The sequence below is a fragment of the Panthera leo genome, chromosome F2, assembly GCF_018350215.1.
Source record: "Panthera leo isolate Ple1 chromosome F2, P.leo_Ple1_pat1.1, whole genome shotgun sequence".
NCBI lineage: Eukaryota > Metazoa > Chordata > Mammalia > Carnivora > Felidae > Panthera > Panthera leo.
Window position 1 is genome coordinate 78,306,507 of NC_056695.1, and position 20,749 is coordinate 78,327,255.

The 20,749-nt window shown below is 46.0% G+C and overlaps 1 protein-coding gene across 5 annotated transcripts in view; it reads right to left on the reverse strand.

Annotated features, from left to right (window-relative positions):
• The window catches only part of FAM135B (family with sequence similarity 135 member B), a 280,285-nt gene that overhangs the window by 209,240 nt on the left and 50,296 nt on the right, over positions 1-20,749 (reverse strand). The window contains exon 1 of one of the 5 annotated variants that reach the window (XM_042923585.1): positions 7,692-7,868. The exons of 1 other annotated variant lie outside the window; for it this stretch is intronic. The gene's annotated coding sequence lies outside the window, so the exon portion shown is untranslated. Of the gene's footprint in view, positions 1-3,143; positions 3,320-7,691; positions 7,872-20,749 lie in introns of those variants that run through there. 3 more of the 5 variants (XM_042923588.1, XM_042923590.1, XM_042923591.1) reach the window with 3 other exon arrangements.

Consider the following 20,749-nt stretch of genomic DNA (forward strand, 5'->3'; position numbering starts at 1 on the left):
GCATTATTCACAATAGCCAGGAAATGGAAATGACTTCATGGTTCAATGATGGATGAATGGATAAAGGACATGTTGTATATACATACAACGGACTATTATTCAGCCTCAAAAAAAGAAAGATCCCACCATTTGCAACAGCATGGATAGACCTGGAGGGCATCAATCAGGCTAAGTGAAATGAGCCACAGACAGAAAGACAAATACTGTACCGTCTCACTTATATGTGGAATTGTAAAAAGTCAAGCTCATAGAAGCAGACAGTAGAGAAGTAGCTGTGCCAGGGGTAAGGAGGTGAGGGAGACAAGGAGATGATGGTCTGAGGGCCCCGAGTTTCAGCTACACAAGACAAGCACGTTCAGGACACAGCATCGCACCTGCGGCTAACAATGCAATGTTGTAAGTTTAAAATTTGCGAAGAGGGTCGATCTTATATTCAATGTTCTTACCACACACACACAAAAAAGAATAAAATTAGAATATGAAAAGGAAAGAACACAGGAGGAAACTAGGAGATGATGGATATGCATGGCCGTGATGGTGGTGATGGTTTCACGGGTGTGTACTGATCAGCCCAAACTCATGGAGTTAAATATATTAAATAGGTATGATTTTTCACAGGTCAATCATCCTTCGATAACACAGCTCGAAAAAAACCCTCACAAGGGACAGTGTTCCTAAGTAAATAAATCAGAATGCTAACACACACACACACACACACACACACACACACACACACAAGCACACGCCTAAATAAGCAGAGAAGAACTCTCACGTCCAACACTGTACTTGGCCCTGGACATTCTTGAGCCAGGTCCGAGAGGACCGGACAGCCTCTCTTCTACCATGTGCCACCTCAGGCGGGACCCACAGCTCTGTCACGTGCACAAAACACTCACCGTGGGCCAGACGCCGATTGTCTGACACCTCCACCCGAGGGGGTGGGTGCTCTCTCCTGAAGGGGAGACAAGGGCACGTGAGTGTGGGTCACCTGTCCAAGGACCAACAGCCAGAACAGGGCTGGGACCCACCACTCCGGTCTGCCTCCCAAGTCGCTGCTCTCAGCCACCACGCCACATAGCTTTGAGTGTCTGCTCCCAGTGCAAAGGTAAATAATGCAGATTAAACTGAAGTTTGCGGAGGGGCAGGGTAGTTCAGGTGAATAAGCATCCAACTCTTGATTTGGGGTCATGTTATGATCTCATGGTTAGTGAGTTCGAGTCCTGCATCGGGCTCCACGATGACGGTACAGAACCTGCTTGGGATTCTCTTTCTCCTTCTCTCTCTCTCTCAAATAAATAAACTTAAAAATCAATAAATAAACTGCACCAGTTTGCATTCCCATCAACAGTGCAAGAAGGTTCCCATTTGTCCACATCCTCGCCAGCGTCTGTAGTCTCCTGATTTGTTCATTTTAGTCACTCTGACCGGCATGAGGTGGTATCTCAGTGGTTTTGATTTGTATTTCCCTGATGTGATAAGTGAGCACTGGGTGTTGTATGGAAACAAATTTGACGATAAATTATATCAAAAAAAGAAAGAGAAGATAGATAGATAGATAGATAGATAGATAGATAGATAGATAGATAGATAACTGCAGTTTGTGGACAAATGAGAAAATACTGCCCCCACTCACTGCACAGGAAAATTCAGTGCTGATCCCTGAAGACAACCCCTCAACCACATACTCTTCTCTGGAAGGAAGCCTCTTGGGTCCCTTCTGCTCAACCTTTCCAATGCCCAGGCAAAGCCCCTCACCCTCCACTCACACGCCCCACTTGTCAGAAGCCACCACGACCACCTTGGAAAGTGGCCCAGGAACCACTCGTGATCTGCAGGCCGGTTTCTCAGGAGGATTTTTTCAAGCAGTGCACCAAACTGTTGACCCGGTAACATGGAGCTCCACGGCTAAAAGGGAGTCTGGTGCTGTGGCAGCTGAAGTGTCCCACACTGTTGCACAGACATTGTTTGATTTAGTTCTCATAGCAATCCTGAAAGTAGGGATTTTTATCTCTGTTCTACGGACAAGAAAACAATGCCACAGAGATGAAGCAGCTCCTGGCTCCAAAGGACAGTGGGCTGGACCTTGACCTTGACCTTGAGCTCAGGGCACAGTGACCTTAAAATTCGGCCCCTTCAGCACATCCGTTTCCCTCCTCTGGCTCTCCAGTCTGCGCCGTCCCCTCTCCAAATGATGCGGGGCCCTGCTGTGCAGCAGTCGAGAAAGAATTCTTGCGACAGCCTCGGTGCAAAAGGGTGCTTTTATTATAGCACGGGGACAGGATCCGTGGGCACAAAGGGCTGCGTTGTGATTGTGAGGAGGGACTAATTATATACTTTTAAGTTTGAGGGGGTGGGGGAGAGACAAGCTAAGTCTCTAAAGGGACTTCTGCAAGCGAAAAAAGAGTCATAGGATCCTGGGAGGTCTGGCTATTCTCAAGGGAAGGTTGCTTTCAGTCTCTAGCAAGGCATCAGCATTAGGGCCACCATGACTTCCTTGAGGAACGCTCTGTGTGTCTCAGGGATTTATTTATTCAGTGGGCCGCAAGCTGTAAGGAGATTCAAGCTGAGCTACATTTCCCTTGCCTTTGTTCTCCTCATCACAAAGACAGGAACCCCTCGGCACCCACCCAGTCATTCATTCAAAACGTTTCCCTGACCTTCTGATGGGTACAGGGCAGAGGTTCTCAACTGGGGGGCAGTTCCACCAGCAAGGCCCTGAGGGATTTTGGGTTTTCACAACTGGAGAGGGTCACAGGCAGTCAGTGGGGGGAGACCAGAGATGTGGGCACACGACCTACCACATGCGGGACAGTCCCTCCCACGGCAATCCTGTCGAGGGTGAGAATCTCGGGGACGAGTTGCAGAGACTATTAAATACCAAGAAAAACCCTGCACTGTTCTGAGTGTGTTTTGTGTCTTTAACTAAGCGATCTTCAAAAGAGACTGTGAGCCTAGTGGTATTCCCATTCCGTGGAAGAGGAGGGAACGGAAGCCCGCGAGGCTACTCTCATTGTTCGAGGGCTACAGGGCTGGGACTTAGACCCAGAAGTCCAGTTTCAGGGCTGACAGGTGAAACTGTTGTCCTAAGATACTGCCTGTATTCTGTGCTGGCAGCGGGAGCGAGATGGAGCCACAGCACAGACCTGAGAACCGAGGCCAGGGTCGGACTGGGGATGTCACAGGGTGCTGCACGTGGGCAAGGGAGACCCAGGAAGAGCAGACACCCCAGCAGTGGGGCTGACATTATCAGGAAGGGCTCCGGGAGGAGAGAATGTCAAACTTCTGAGTTGACTTCCTCGTGGCATAAGAGGATCATGCCCTTCGGACACCTGTGAACATAAAATGCGATATTCTGTGTGGCAGGAAGCCTCTAAAGGGGCCCCCCTAGGCCTTATCTCCTGGTATCTATGACCTTGTGTCACCCTCCCCCAAGATCACAAAGATTCTGGCTCCCACTCTGCCTGCCCTCTCTTGCTCTCTCTGATAAGGGCTTGCTGCCCCAGGAAGAGGGCCCCATGGCAAGGGCCTGAGGGATCCCCAGCCAACAGAGGACCCTCTGAGAAGTGAATCCTGCAGACCACCATTTCAGTGAACTTGAAAGGGGATCACCCTGAAGAGGATGTAGCCCCAGGCAACAGCTTCATTGTACCATGCAGAGTCCTGAGCCGGATCACCCAGAGCTTAAGCACACAGGCAGATTCGCAACCCTGTGAGATCATTAATGTTGTTGTTTTAAGCTGCTGACCTTCGAGGTAATAGGTAACTCATGCAGTGTGCCTCTGGAAGCTTCTCATGTTCTATTTCACATCTTCTTGGCCTCACTGACTCTGATCCAAATCATCTCAGGGATGACCGGTTCTGCTGGGGCTCCAGTAACCTCCAGTGAGTGGAGTGGAATCTGATCCCGCCTTGCCTGAGCCTCACAACGCACTCTCTCGCACCCCTGGGATATTAACCCCATCTGGAACAAACTTCTGTCCAGAACAACAAATACATGATTTCCTCTCTCCCGGCAGCCAGGATGGACAGCCTGAGATACATTTTACACTGCTTCTCAGGCACTGCCCTTGGCACCTGCGGGAATACAAAACCAGAACTGTAAAGATGGCCACCTGGCTGGCGCCCCCAGTGGCTCTCTATCCTTCCATGCTTTGCTTCCCGGACCCTCTCTCCTCCAACCTAGGATCACAACCTAGTACTGTGTGCACACAACCCTTGCCCCCAGCTCTTCTTTCTGAGTCAGTTAGGCCAGGATGAACAGTGTCTAACACAACAGAGATGCCCAATCCTTGGGAATGATCAAGCTTTCTCTCTCTGCAGCTGGGAGACCCCAACTTTTTCCCTTTTAGTTTGAAAGTTTTACAATTCCAACAATTTTTCCATTGTACGCACAGCCTCTTACCTTCACCAGAGCACACAGCAAAATGGAAGACACAAGCCCTACAATGAGCAGGGTCTGAATTACACCGAGGAAGAGTCCCTCCCAGCTCCCTCTCTCCAGCATCCATAAAGTCTCCCCCTCCCCCTTCTTGTCCTTCATGCCTTGTTGACACTCTCCAGCTTAGATGTGCTCCATCTCACCATCTGTCTCAAATTTCCAAGCCTTTGCTCATCTGCTCTCTCTGTTTTGATGAGCCTCCTATCTTCCAGTTAATTCTTAAGTATTCTTAATAACATACTTTAAGGGTCATTCTATCCAGTAACTTAGGACATCTTCCCCCAAGACACCCCATTTGGCCTACACATTGCTTCTCTGAGATTTCAGAAGTATTTCGAGTATATGTCTGCTTAAATTATTCATTTTTCTCAGAAAACACTGGAAACTGAACTATGACTGGGATGAACACTCTTTCATCTAGTACCCTAGGTGCTTCATCACTTTTTATCGAATGAATGGATGTGTTGGATAATGGAAGAAGAATGGCAAAAACTAATTTTCCCTTGAACATTTTTTGCTGACAATTTCAACATAAATCTGAAGGCTGTTCACTCCTATGTTGGAAAAGAAAAAATGGAATAAAAACACATACTTTTCTACCATTTCTATATTCAGATGACAGTTGGGTACACACACCATTGGCTCAGTTCAGCAAAGCCAACAATCTGGCCCTACTCCTTGTGCATCTGAGAGCTTGTGAAATCACCAGGTAAACATGCAGAGCAAATCTGGGGAGAGGGTGGCAACCCTCCCTTTTCCTTGGCTAGGCCAGCCACCCTCACCTCCCAACAACCCATCTCCAATAAGGGCTTTATTTTCAAGAGTGAGCACATAGAACATCCAAAGCTCTATGATCTGAGCAATGTGTCTACAGATCAGGGACTTTTAAATACTTGGGAACTACTGAGCTAATTTAATGACTGAATATGCTTTAAACCCATTGTGCGCGTGCACACATACACACACACACACACCAAAGATGGGAAGATCACAACCACCCAAGACAGCTCATTTAGTTTCCAGCTAGGTAATAAATAGAGAGGACATGTGATATTTCCTTTCTGAGGATATGTAAACTGGGACAAGGTCACCCAGCCACTGAGCCTCAGTTTCTACATCCATAAAATAGAAACCATAATGGGCCTGCACAGCCTCACACAATGGACAGCAATGATGATTTCAGGAAATAACATTGACAGAGCAAAACTGCGACTCTAAAGAGATTGTTTCTTCCAGTACAGATGGCTTTCCCTGCACCACCTTCCACTCGGGGTACCTGGGCATTCTGCATTCCCCACCTCCAGAAGAGGGCGGCCACCTTGGAATAAAACAAGAAAAGCCAGTCCCTGGTTGTAAGTTTTGAAACAGACTTTTGAATTTAATGGGAAAGACTGTCATTTGACAGAAAAGATTTTGGACTTTCAAAAGCCTAGGAATTACAAGAAGTTCAGAATGTAATCATTTTTCCCTCTCCCCAACCTAGAAACCAGATCAAGTCTGATGGGATGAGAGCAATTTGAGAGAGACTGGAAGGGGAAGCAGAAATGACTGCACCCCCAGTTCATTCCCTGCTAAGAGTCCCCAAGCTCCTCCACCCTCAAACCCAGCTGAGCGCTCTTAATATAAAGAAAAAGTGAGAATTTCCAGATGACCTGGAGGAACCTCTGTGCAGAAAGTACCTATGTCCTCATCCCTGGGTTGAGCTTGGTGATGCAGCAGGTTCACAGAGTTCCTCAGGCACCAACTGGTGTCCTGTCAGAAGGACCTCAAAGGCTCAGAGAGCCAAGAGTGGAAGCCCTGGGGTAAGGGACAAGAGGCTGATGACTGAGGATCCCATGGGAAGACATAAACTCTAAGAAGGCTGGTGAGGATAGCTGATGGTCAAGGGCGAACCACCCAGTCTCCCACCCTCAGGCCCCATCTCCACCTCTGTGGCTTTCTGCAAGTCCAAAAATTCAATCTCATTGAAGAGTGCAGACAGATTCTGGATTTTGTTGTTATCTATGGCCAGGAAGCTAACATAGAAATGAGGTTCCACTACAGAAATACAGGTTTTGGAAAACCTGAATTGGTGAGCTAGGTCACCATAAGGAAAGGGCCTCACCCAGTTTCTGGCCCAGAGCTGTTGTCCAATAAGTAGCAGTTCCCTCCCTGACCTTCACGCAATGCTCCACGGCTCCCAATTTAGCTATTTGTCGTGACGATTACAAAGGATTTAATCACAGAATCTTTGCACAGTGGGTAACTTTCCAGGCCAGCTCTCTCAATATAGAGTTTGGAAATCCCAGGGAGGCCAAGGCACAGCAAGGTAGCATCAGTGACAGGGCTGGGGACCCGGGTCTCTCAAATTTATGCCGACCTCCTCCCACTTCTCATGATGCTTCCCAAAGAGCAGAGCCAAAGATGACTTTGCAGGAGATCATAAGTGATCTAAGTGTCTGAAGACAGGACAAGAGGCAGGTAATTAGTGCAAAAAGCTAATTAAGGTGATATGGCCCCAGGGGCAATCCAACTGCTCTCCAGAGTCCAAGAATTAATGACAGTGATACAGTAACTTACTCTAACCCTTCAGCTCCCCATAGGTCCATCTCCTGAACAATGGCTTCATCTACTTACTCTATCAAATGCCTCCACTGGTTCTGGAATGTGTGGTCCCCCTTTTTGGCACAACACGCAAGACTCTCTCTGTTTTGGCTTCAGTGTACTTTCTTAGCCTCATTTCCCACCCAAGTCTTCCAGGGAACCTCTTCCTTCCCTTGGCCACAATATTTTCTGAGCCATACATATCATTGCATTTTATAAATATTCTTTCTCAGGTGGCTTTTCAAAATATACTTTCTATGCATTGCTACCATGAAACCTTTGCAATGCCAGGTGGACATAGTCTATTCCACTGATTTGCCTCTTAATTCAAAACAGTTCTGTCACAAATGCATCCCGAAGCCATGTTGGGCTGACCACATGGTCACCACTATCTTTTTTAACACTCCAAGTATTACCATTAATAATAAGATCTAGCAGCTAATGAGTGATTATTAAGTTTCCAGGAGCTCTCCAGAGTAGTTTATACTCATGGACAAGTTGATCCTTACAATGACCTTGGAAGTGGGTGAGATTACCCGAAAATTAGGTTTGAAAAAGACTCAAGAGAAGACAAACGATTCAACCCAAGTTCAAAGAGAATAAATGAGAACCAGAACTAGATTCCAAAGCACATACTCTTAGGCACTGTATTTCACCTACAAGCACTTACTTGCAAACATCAAATGTAGTCATTGAGAAGACAAATATCACTCTGAGCAAGTATCGTCAATAAGATGTGGTTGTGGAGAGAGCTGGCATAGATCCCATTCTTAAATTCATAAAACTGTTCAGAGAGAATGCAGTCTTACCCCTTGCAGGTGTACTCTCTACGGCGGCCATATTAGAATCCCCATTGTTCATGAAGACTCCACTCATTGGATCCATTGACATTCCATTTAGAATTGCTCTGAGGCAATGGAGGAGGAAAGATGAACCAAGTCTTATTCACCCTCTTTAGAGTGGTCAGAACACAGGATTAGCATCTGCCAGGCTTGGCTTTCCATCCTGGCTTCACCTCTCACTCAACGTGGACCTTGAGCTTTCTTCACCTGAGCTTTGGCCAATAAATTATTTGAGACACTGTCCCAGGTGCTGACACCACACATGAGGCTCAGTTTATGCCATCAAAGAATTCATAGGAACTAGATAAGTTTAGTACAACATGGTAAGCTCAGCAAGAAAGAACTTAAGTCTCAAATCATACAACAAAATACTATGCCAAAAGACCAATAATCATATGAAAAATTACTCAATTTCATTTACAATCTTGTAAATGCAAACTAAAATCATAAGATGATACTACTTCACACTTACCAGAATGGCCAAGGTGAAAAAGGCAGGCAATACCAAGTGTGTGGGGAGGTACAATATAACTGAAATTGCTGTATACTACTGGAGTAAGTCTGATATGACCACTTTGGAAAACTATGTACAGTATCTACTAAAACTGAATATGCAGGCACCCTGTAACAAAGCTATGAATTCTCAATAATATACCCAACAGAAATGCACATATATATATATACGTGTGTGTGTGTGTGTGTGTGTGTGTATATATTTATATATATATATATATATATATATATATATATATATATATATATATATATAAATTAAACAGATGTAAGAATGTCTGTACCACTTCTTGTAATGCTCCAACAGTGGAGATTATACAGATCTTAGTAGAATGGGTGACTGAATTGTGGTATATTCATACTTTGGACACTGTATGGTAACAAGAATGAGATACCGCTACATACAGAAAGATGGATGAGTTGCATAATGATGTTTGAGTAAAAGAAACGAAACACAAGAGTCATACACTGTATGACCCCATGTCTATAAAGTTCAAGGAGTCAGGACAAGTAACTACACTTGGCAGCGGTGGTGGGTAGTAATTGGAAAAACCACAAAGGGTATTCATAGGAATGTGGATGATCTTGTTTCTTGATTTGGGCACTGGTGAAACTAGATTTTTGACTTTGAGAAACTCCATTGAGATTATACAAATGTGTGTTTCAATTAGATTTTTCTTTATGTTTCTTCCATGACATTGATGTGTTGAGATATGTCTTTTACCTTGATTTTTCCAAAAGTCATATGTTTTATCCTGAAACAAAAACTACATTTCAAAGCCTTGACCCATGAGACAAGAATTGTAACATTTACCTTCAAAAGGGAATATGATAATTAAATTGGGAAACATGCACCAACAAGTTACAGGCACAGGAAATGCTTGCATTGAGTGAGTGCATCCTATCAATGCTATTACTTCAATGGGCTCCATAGTTTAGAAAACTAGGTAGCAATATCTACTAAAACTGGACTTAACGAAGATCCTATAACACAGCTATGCCAATCTAGTTGTACAATGTAGAATGTTTCGACAGGTTTTATACCATTCCCTGGTAATTTCCCATATTTCAATCTCTATTGCCTTGATGTACTTTTCATTCTTGCTATAATAAACCCCTTATGCATCCCAAACTCAACCCATTATGTTGCTGCAACTGGTCTTGACTTAGATGTTCTGTTTTCTTTTTTTTTTTTTTTAATTTTTTTTTTTAACGTTTATTTATTTTTGAGACAGGGAGAGACAGAGCATGAACGGGGGAGGGTCAGAGAGAGGGAGACACAGAATCTGAAACAGGCTCCCGGCTCTGAGCTGTCAGCACAGAGCCCGACGCGGGGCTTGAACTCACTGACCGCAAGATCACGACCTGAGCCGAAGTCGGCCGCTTAACCCACTGAGCCACCCAGGCGCCCCAGGTGTTCTGTTTTCTTGCAATTCCCAGCTCATCAACCCGTTAATGTCCACACACACACCACAAGCAACCTCCTTAAAGTCCTCTCCCACTTTTTAACTCCCATACTTTGCTCCTCCAAAAACAGTAACAGCATTACTATCATCCTCGGTTGTCATTTATTGGGTATCAATCATGTGTCACGCTCTGGGACACATGCCTCATATACATTAACTTATAATCCAATCTATCCCTTAAACAGTATGGATACATCATTGAATAGTTTTAAAATAAACAAATTATGAAACAAATTAGCAAGGACCAAGGAAATTAGGCATCATTATCCCAGTTTTTAAATGAGGACACAGAGGCTCCAGGTGAGTAATACATCTTTCTTACAAAACTGGGAGCAAGAGGAGCTGGGGTTCAAACCAGGTCTGGTGGGTTGCCACACCAAATGTTCTATCCCAAACTAGCTCAGCCTGTCACTGAAGACTGACTGACAGATTTTCAGCATAGTGAGTCCAGACATAAGGCTGTGTCTCATGATAACCCAATCATGATTTGTCCATTTACAGTCAGGGAAACTGAGGTGGAGGTCTATTTCAGTGCCTAGGTCTTTGTATCATGTTTTACGCGATAGAGGAATCATAAAACTGGAGTTGTATGTATGCAGTGTCATTTGTAGCAGCCAAACAATCCACCTGTGTTACTTACTTTATCTTAAGAGGACACAGAATGTTCTCCTCAATTTAAAGATGTGTTAACGGGGGCTCAGAGTGGCTGTGCAGCAGTGGGACCTGGGCTTAGAACCATCAACCTTAACGATTTTATGTCAGGCTCTCTCCGGCACAAACCCACCTTCCTAAAGATTCAGATGTCAGTGAGTCCTAGCAGGGATCTCTGCCAATTCCATAACAAAGGGCTAATGGGGTCACGCTTTTCTTTTAAATTGTCAATATTTTTAGGTTTACTTTTGTTCCTGCTGTTTCGAACACAGGCTTCCATTTAACCTTCAAAACCTAATTCAAATATCTCATTCTCTCAGAAGTCTTCTCAGATCTTGTACTCCCTTATTTCCTTCAAAAAACTGTCCCCAAAGGCCTACAATGTAAGTGTCAGTAGCCAAGGTACAGAGGCTTCGATGGTGCATAAAAAGCCACCTCCCTGTTCTTCCAGTGCTTATGTTTTTAAGGGGGGCTCGCACGCATGGCTCTCAAATGCAATTTCCAACTGCAGTAAATGCTATGAGCGAAAAGTACAGGGGGCTTTCAAACCAGATTGTGGGGCACTGGATCTAGTCTCGGAGGTCAGGGAAGACATCCTCAGGCAGAGTTAATATTCTGGCATGACCTGTACTTACTTGGCTGCACTGTAATAACCCCCTAAGTGTTTCCACAATAGTCTGTGAGTAACGCAAGGACAGTACCACGTCTCATTCAGGCCTCAAGCCCATGTCCTAGAAGCCTTGGGTGGCCCATTGTAGGTGGCTAAGGGATCTCTGTCACCCTCAGCAGTACAGCTGCTACCCTTGTGGCCGCCACCGTCAGTGGAGAAAAATGTAGGGATCGTGCGAGTGAGCGGAAGCCCCGTGTGATAACCTCTACTCAAGGGCACCTTCTTGGCACCTAAAGAAAGAAAACAGCACCTTGTTGATGGCAAAGGAATGGGAAAGCCGACTACCTCCCACTTCTCTGAGAGGCTAATTTGCTCTCGGTACCTCCTCCCCAGCCTCTTTCACAAGCTTGGAGCAGCAGCAGCTTTCTGATAATGACTATCCACAAGTCCCACGCCGTGATTGTGGTTTGCATTAAGCCTGGTTAAAACATCAGCTTACGAGGCGGGTGTGGATGCAGAGGTGTCATCCAGCCCAGAGCAGAGATCAAAGATGCCATCTTGGCACCGGAGAAAATCTGCTCATAGGTACTTCAACCTTCAGAGCTGGATTTTTTTACATCTGGAAGGCTCCTTTCAGAAATCCTCTCCAATCAGCACAAACGACAAAGAAACTGATTGAGGTCTGGGAAGATCAATTCAGGACCAAGAGCAAGCAAGGGACAAAACTGAGTCCTGGGCCCCAGCTTTGCAGGTTTTAGATGCAACAGTCCTCTCACTATGCCCAGTTCTTGCATCATTTTTTTTTCTCCTAGTACTTTGTAGACTTATTGCATACAGTTTTTTTTAATTTTTTAAAACATGTACTCATTTTTGAGAGTGAGAGAGACAGAGCATGAGCAGGGGAGGGGCAGAGAGAGAGGGAAACACAGAATTGGAAGCAGGCTCCAGGCTCCGAGCTGTCTGCACAGAGCCCGACGCAGGGCTCGAACTCACAAACCGCGAGATCATGACCTGAGCCGAAGTTGGACGATCAACCGACTGAGCCACCCAGGCTGCATACATTTTTTTTAAGTTGTGGTTAAGAACACTGAACATGACACCAACCCTCTTGACAAACGTTTAAGTGCACAATACACATCGTTAACTACAGGCACAACATCGTGCAGTAGATCTCTAGAATGTATTCCTCTTACGTGACTGAAACTTTATACAGCCGCGGCGCAGGAAGCATGCAATTCCAGCTAAAGTAGCACTTCCTAGAGAGGAAGGCTCACACGGACTGCAGATTTCGTGTAAAGTTTTCACTATTGCATTCAGTCCCTCCAGTGCCTTTGCTGCGCCCCCTCTGCCCTGTGCTGCCCTGGTTTCCATTTCCATCGGCACCGATAAGAGCAGTCGCCACTTGCTGATCACCTGCAAGCCACGCCCACTCAGACACCTGCACACACACCACCCGGAATGCTCAGAAGCACTCCACAAGGACGTGTGGCATGCGTGTTGGATACCTACTGATGCATAACAAGATCACCCCTGGAGCCCGCTGACTTAAAAGCGATGATTTTATTTGCTTCCCATTCAATGGATCAGGCATTAGAGCAGAGCCCAGCTTTGACTCCACACCCAGCCAGGGAGTTCTCAGTTGGGGTTGGAAGATGCAAAATGGTGCCTGGCCTCTCTGGACATGGCGTCTCTCTCCTGCTGGGCGGTCAGGGTTCAAGTTGGTGCCGGTCTCCAAGAGAGAACGTTCTAGAAGGTGAGAGTGGAAACTGCGGATCTCTTCAGGTCCAGGCTTGGAAGGTCAACAGCAGCATTTCAACCACATCCTGTTTGTCAGGTCAGTGAGAGGGCTGGCCCAGATTCCAAGGGACGCGAAAGAGACGCCGCTGGTAGAAACACCTTGCAAAAGGCAGTGTGGGATGGGAGGTATCATTACAGGCATCTTTGGAGTGTAACAGTTAGGACCGTGTTCCCTGCAATCAGACATCTTGGTTCCACCATCGGCTGTGCGTCCATGGACAAAGGCCACCTCTCTGAGTCTCACATTCCTCACCTCTAAAATGGGAATAATAGCATCTGCCTCATCAGCTTTCGTAAGGGAATAAATAAAATAATGCCTAAAATGAGCTTCACGCCATGTCCCCCACACAACAAATCTCTACAAACAGTTGCTGTTTTTAGAGTGATCTTACAATTTATCATCCAATTCAGGACACTTTTGAGAGTGAAAGAGGGAGGGGCTGCTTTGTGTAATTATGTGGACACAACAGGTACACACGGGATTTATATGCACCTCCAGCTACTATCACCGTCAATCTTCAAAAATAGCCAAAATCCAACTCAAACCGAAATGAGAAGAGATTAATGAGCTCCCCCAAGTTCATTCACTCCCTCACACATCTGGGGAGCTCCTCCACGCCAGGCGCCGAATAAGAGAAAATGTGTCCCTGCCATGTTAAACTTACACTCCAGTAACAGAGAAACTACCTCATCAAACGGGTAAATAAGTAGTTTCCTGTAATGTGGCTCTTCATCAGGTGAACCAGGGTAAAGGAGGAGAAAAATGCACTAGTGGGCACAGCTGTACCTGAAACAGATAATTCTTCCTCAATGGCTGAAATCAGTGGTCCACAGACCGTGACCCAGGGGCCTGGGCTGGTGTCTGCCTGTCCTGATGAAAATGTGTCATTGAAAGACAGCCGCACCCGTTGATTTACATATTCTTTTATGGCTGCTTTTAAGCATCAGGCGCTGGTCACAGGTCACATGGCCTGCAAATCGTAAAATATTTTCTATCGAGCCCTTTAGAGAAAAAATTTGCCCATCTCTGGCTTAAGCAACGCAGCCATGTAAGAAATGCATTACCATCCCTTCACTGTCACTGAAGATTCAGAGGAAGGGGGCATCATGTGTCCCGGTCACTTTGGTCATGATGCTCTTGGTCTCCTCCCAACTTCCCATCCTCGGGCTTTGAAGTTACAGCTTTATCCAAGACTAGATCCCCTTAGGTTTTCAGGGCGGCTGCACATAGTCCACAACATCAGAAAGAGAAGACACCAGTCTCACGAGTGCCTCTCTTGGGAGGAAAAAAAGCAATCCTTCCCTGAGATCCCCAAAATGTCTCTCAGTGGCTCACCTTCCAAAACAGAGTCTCCATGTCCTCTCTGAATCAGGCACTGGAACGGGAAGGGGACCAATATACTGGACTAACATCAATGGCAACAATCCCTAGGGCTGGGAGTGGGATTCCTCTCCCCTAAATCATTTTTGGAGGGGTACACACTTAAAACTTGGGGGCACAGGCGGGGAAGAGGACATTAGACACCAGTGATGTCTGATGTGAAGAGTGACTGTGGTCAGCACAAGGGTCATAGGTACCTTTAGAAAGAGTGTTCAGAGAAGGACTCATAGGACATGACCTCCAAACACAGCCCTGAGCAGGACGGGGAGCAGGGCTTGGAAAGATCTTGTGAAAGAACTTCCAGGTACAGGGAATTGTCGTTATTCAAAATCCTTCTCTCAAAATCCTTCTTAAGCCAGGTCCAAAGCCTGCGTGGTCTCCACTGCTCCAAGTTGTCTGCAGAAACTGCTTTTCTTCAGTTACAGCCTCTCATCCCATGGTCTTCCTCAGTCTTTGATCATATCCCGCAAACCTGAGTGACCTCCTGTTTAGCCCTTCTCCCCAGCCAATCTTGGTAATTTTCTCATTCTCCTCGGTATGCACTCAGGGGTGGATCCGTTTTGCCTTCTCGTCTCCTCTTAGGGTGTGAATCCTTAAGGTCAGTGACCGATTCAGACCCATACTACCCAGCAAGAGCGCACAGTACATTCTTGGCGAACGTCCACTGAATCAGACACCCGAGGACAGATCTGTGGTTCTGCTTGTTTTAGTCTACTGGGGACGAAGGGCCCCCCGAAGACTTAACTTTCTTGGAACAGTCCAGGTACCCTATCAAAAGGCACAGAGAAGAGAAAAACAACAGAATGGTATCCATCCGAGCATCAGTTCCTGGGAGACTCTGATGGGGAGAAGTACAAGGTGAGAACAGTGAGGCAAGAGACAGGAAATAGTGTGCTGTATGTGGACAGCAAAGGGCGGAGGGCACACGCGGGGCATGTGTCTTCGTGGGTGCACACGGAATATGCCACAATAAAATTAGGTATGATTTTTCCAGTGATGAAGGGCCAATGAAGAACAAACACAATTTGCTGTCTACCTATTTTATTTCAGGAATTGTGTAAGCTACTTCATATACACTTAATCCTCATCAAAAAAAGACTGTTATATAGCAGGGATCTCTATTTCATAGATGACGAAATTCATGCCCAGCAAGGTGAGGTGGCAGAGAGTCACACGGTGAGAAAATGGCAAATGCCCAAGCGGGTGACCTTTCCTCTCGGCCACACAGTTGACCAGTGCTTTAAGAATTCACTTCAGCAAGAAGAAAGAGAATATGTCTGCTGGAGAGGAAGAGATATTAGGTTGGGACACCGATTATGAGCTGTTGCAATAATCCATGGCAGAAAGGACGAAGTCTGGCTCTAGGCACTGTTGCCAGAAATCAACCATACCTGGAAACGAAGCAGGTGCGGAGAGGGGAACAGGTGCAGACGATGCAAAGGCGCCCCCTTGGGGAAGTGGGCTATGAGGAGACAATACCTTCTCTGCTTGTACCCCGTCACCAAATCAAAGTATCAGCAAAGCCGCCCTTGGGACTCTTTGCTCTAACTGCGGGCACACATTCTAAGCTTAGATCAGCTTTAGTCACAAGGACGAAATATTATTAGTTTAGCTGTGTTTCAGCTCCAGCTCTCACTATGAATCATGTGTGCATGAATCATAATCACCGCTCTTCATATTTTAGAAGCAAATGTACAGTTTTTCTTACCCAAGGAAAAAAATTAATTGCTGTCTCAATATGAATCCAATGTTGTTTCTGAAGCTCTTGGATTTATTCAATTCTGAGCCTTCGTTTTCTTTGGGAGTAAAAATAATCAGGAAAGCTTAAAAAAAAGAGAGGCGACATATGGAGTGTCTGCCCTGCCCATGACTCTGCTTTATGCTTTGCAAAGTCAAGGTAGATGTGAGTGTTCCCATGTCATAGATGAGGAACCTGAAACTTATATAAACAATCTATTGGCCCTGGATAACACAGCTAGTAACAAAGAGAACCTTGGGGCTCCAATTAAGGTGAGTTAGATGCCGAATCTCATGCTTCTGATGCTCCCTCCCCGTCTTACAGGTGAAAGCACGAAAAAATGGTATCAGAGTGACTCCACGTTACGGTTCCTTTTTGAACATTCAAAACTGTCCGCAACGTGGCTATAACATTTGTTGTCTACCATCATCTGAGGACACTGTCTTAGCAGTTGGGAGGCTAATTATCTCTGAACCTGTCAACTCGGTACGAACTGGGGACACCAACCAAACCTGGTTCTTAGGTAATATGAAATGCATGGTTCAAGTAAGTGGGGGGTCTACACCTGTAAAGTGGAACCACTGAATGGTGGCACCAGACTGGGGCCCTCTCAGCTCCAGGACAAGCCCCAAGCAGTCTCACTGCCTGCCTCCAACCACAAGGCTGGGGCAGCACATCCCACTCTTCCCCCTGGAGCTTCTGACCTTCCCAGTCTGAAGCCAGGCGCCAGGGTCCACACTCGGCATCCTACTGACGCCTCTTAACCACTTGGCAAGCTTAGAGTATTACCTTCATTGGATGAGGTGTGCTGTTTTACTACGTGGTGTCAGCGCTGTATTCAAATACCATAATAATACTATTATATTACTTATTAAATGCAAGAACAAATAGTAAATACTATTTATAGAATACAGTAATGATATCCAAAAATAGTTCATGTATAAAGTTTTGGAAATTTGCACGTATTTTCAACTATACTGTGTCAAGTTTCCCTGAGAATTAAATAAATAAATCCCACAAATGAACCAAAACACATATTTGAAGGCCACCAACTGCCCTCTGGTCTGCTCTCAAAGCAATCTTTCTAAATTGCAGCTTTGCTCCTGGCACTCCTTTGTTTAAAAACAAAGTTTCTAGGGGCGCCTGGGTGGCTCAGTTGGTTAAGCATCCGACTTCGGCTCAGGTCACGATCTCACTGTCCGTGAGTTCGAGCCCCGCGTCGGGCTCTGTGCTGACAGCTCAGAGCCTGGAGCCTGTTTCCGATTCTGTGTCTCCCTCTCTCTCTGCCCCTCCCCTGTTCATGCTCTGTCTCTCTCTGTCTCAAAAATAAATAAACGTTAAAAAAAATTTTTAAAAAATAATAAAAACTAAAAAAAAGTTTCTGTTGAGCGTCCAACTTCGGCTCAGGTCATGATCTCACAGTTCGTGGGTAAAAGCCCCATATTGGGCTCTGTGCTGACAGCTCTGAGCCTGGAGCCTGCTTCGGATTCTGTGTCTCCCTCTCTCTCTGCACTTCCCCTGCTTGCTCTCTCTTTCTCTCTCTCTCTCTCAAAAATAAATAAACATTAAAAAAAAAAAAAACAAGGGGAGACTTCAAATCTGATCCCCAGTGGAACTGGAGTAAGCCACTCCAGTCATCAGCTGCAGGCCGGGGCTCTGCATTCAGCAGATATTTCAAAACCACCTCGTTAGCTCTGCCATGCTGCCCAGAGCTATCTCAACCTCCTAATATCCTGCATTTCCTGGCCTTGGGGCCACAGCATCTGTGACAATCTATGTGCCCTACTGGCCTGCGGGGGGCGGGGTTGGAGTGGTCCCACTTTGAAACAACCATTAACGTGCCACTAAAGGGTACATCCAGAGTCCTCCACCTTTACACACGGAGCATTTACTTCCAGGCTTATCTCAGATGTGACAGTTGGGCCCTGGAGAGGGTCACCATGGAACTAAGCAGTGTCCCCGGTGATTTGATGATGAGAAAACCTGGATTCACAAGAAGAGAAGTCCACGGGGCGCAACGTGGCAGGAACATGTATCTACCTCTGGGCACGTTTGCCATTTCCCTGGAAAACCCCCCTGCACTGTCCTTCCTGCCACGTGTGGTCAGGGTGAAATCAGGGGAGCCTCGGCAGCGCGTCGCGGAGAAGTGGCTCACTCCACACAAACGCTGGCGGAAATGTATCCATCTGAGCTGGACGGCAGGGATTAAAGTGCCTGCCGGTTCTGCCAGTGAACACCACGCCTGAGTCCGGGCTTCTGTGAAATACATGGCAGTCCGGTCTGTGCTCCCAGCACATCCCCCTGCATCAAAGACCGAGGCACAGGAGCGGATCTGGGCTTCATAAACAATTCTACGAACAAAGTGGCAACGAGAACGCAAAGGCACACCACTGGGCTTATCTCTGGGCGAGGCCGTCTGTAAAGGTGAGCATGCCCAGGCTGGGATGGGCACAATGGGACTATGCTCTTGTATTTTGCTGGTACCACCAGGTTGGAAAACCACAGCAGTCTCCAAATGGAAACCTGGCAACCATGTGTCCACCGTGAACAGAAAATCCTTACGTAGCATGTCAACCTAGGTGGGCATATTCCATTCAGACTGATTTGGCCATCAGATCTGATTAGAATGTGACTTTTTAAGCAGTGCTGAGAAGGGCAGGGAACTGTCTTGAAGTTAAACAAGCTGCTGACAATTTTTAAGGGCTAGGCAACCTTGGAAAATTCCTTTAATCTTTCAAGTCTTAGTTTCTTGCTCTGTGAAATAGAGATGGGAACCTGCTCATAGGGTTTTCGTGAGAATACCATTTGGCCACATGTCTGCCATGGTGTCTGCTCACTGCAGCTGCTCGAGAGAATGGCAGTCTCCTTCCCTTTGCCTTTGGACGGCTGAGTGCTGAATATCAGCACTGGCAAACGGGACGATATAGAGTGGAAGAAAGTCCAAGTGCCTTGGCTCTGTTTTGCATGGCCTCCCATCTGACCTCCACTAACCTCTGCTCTCGTGTCCTCTAATGGCCAATACTGAGCCCCCATTCCCAGTGGGTCTGTGATGAGCTGCTACTTCTGACGAGAATGTGTATGTTTCCCAGGACTTTAGAAATGGGGAGAAGGGTAATATTTAGTAATGATATTGGTAGAGAATATAGGAATATCTATAGGAATACAGAAAATACAGAGAAGAATATAGGTATCTGACAAACTTGAGTCAAAATCCCAGCTCTTGCGGGCACCTGGGTGGCTGAGTCAGTTAAGTATCTGACTTCAGCTCAAGTCATGAACTCATGGTTTGTGGGTTCAAGCCCCGTGTCAGGCTCTGGGCTGACAGCTTGGAGCCTGGAGCCTGCTTTGGATTCTGTGTTTCCCTCTCTTTTTGCCCCCTAGCTCATAACCAATCAATCTCTCTCTCTCTCTCTCTCTCTCCCCCCCTCTCTCTCTCAAAAATAAATAAAATAAACATTTTTTTAAAACTCCCAGCTCTGACACTTCCTAGCTGGAGGACCCACAGCAAGTGGAACTGCCTCCATTTCCTGGGCTATAAAGCAAAAATAAGACCCACCACACATCAGCCTAAACCGAAGGGAAGATCTGCCTCACAGGGCACCGGGAGGAAACAATGCCCTCCTGCACACCAAGTGCCAGCCAGCATGCCTGACTTACCAGCCCAAATACTCTCACACAAGCACGGTACTCATGAATCCCTGATATTGTCATCAGTATTATTCTGAAAAGCAATGAAACTGGGCAGTACGGTTGCTGTGCTCAGGCTGAATTCACCTGTTCTCAGAACCTCTTGATTTGACAAAAGAACGTATTTGTGTGTCAGTCCGCTCACCTGTGAAAAACATCGCAAGTACAAAAACAGTCATCTTCTTTGTCTGGGAAATCTGCTCATTTTAATTAATCTAAAAGGTTTCTAGCAATTCGTGTTTGCTAAGCACTTTGACATCCTAAGAATAAGAGGCAATTTAAATGCAAAGTTTTACTATAACATCTTTTTATGATTATTACTCAAGGGGCTCTCAAGTGAAAAGGCATTCCTAGAATTCCCAGTCTCTCACTTAGGCAACAGCACTACACCATCTAGTTGAGGGCCAGGGTCCTGTGGACTCCCTCTGCTTCCTTAGCAAGAATGTGGAGTAAAGCTGGAAAATATAGCGGAAGACAGGAAAAAGAAAGGGAATTTGAGTGCCTTCGAATATCAGCTAAGTCAAGTTCAAGTTCACTTTGCACTCCTTTTATCGACTCACTGTTTCCTATTTATACGGCTTTTACCATGAAGGCAGGGGGCCATGCCTATAAAAGACTATAGTCTTTTGGCCCAAAAGACCAGAGGACAGAATTCAGGACAACGTCAACGTCTGTGAAGTGAGGCAGAAATCTACGAGGGAAAGAAACAGAGAAGGGAACAACACGGTCTGTACATATTTTCTGTCCAAATCCCAGGCTGAACCTCAAACTATGCCTGCATAGAGCAGACTCCAAGAAGCCTAACTAAAGATAAAATAACTACCCAAGATTTAAACTCCTGCCCAAAAGGCAGAGATTGCAATCTGAGTTTAAGCAAGTTAACTGCCCACTACAACAAAGAAGGCAACAAGTGACGACAGGAACACTAACACTCATCGGAAGAAAATTATAGAATCTTGAGTCTCCACAGCACAACATTCACAATATCCAGGAAAGAGTCCAAAGTGAGTTTAACAGGACAACAAACAGGAAAATGTGACCTA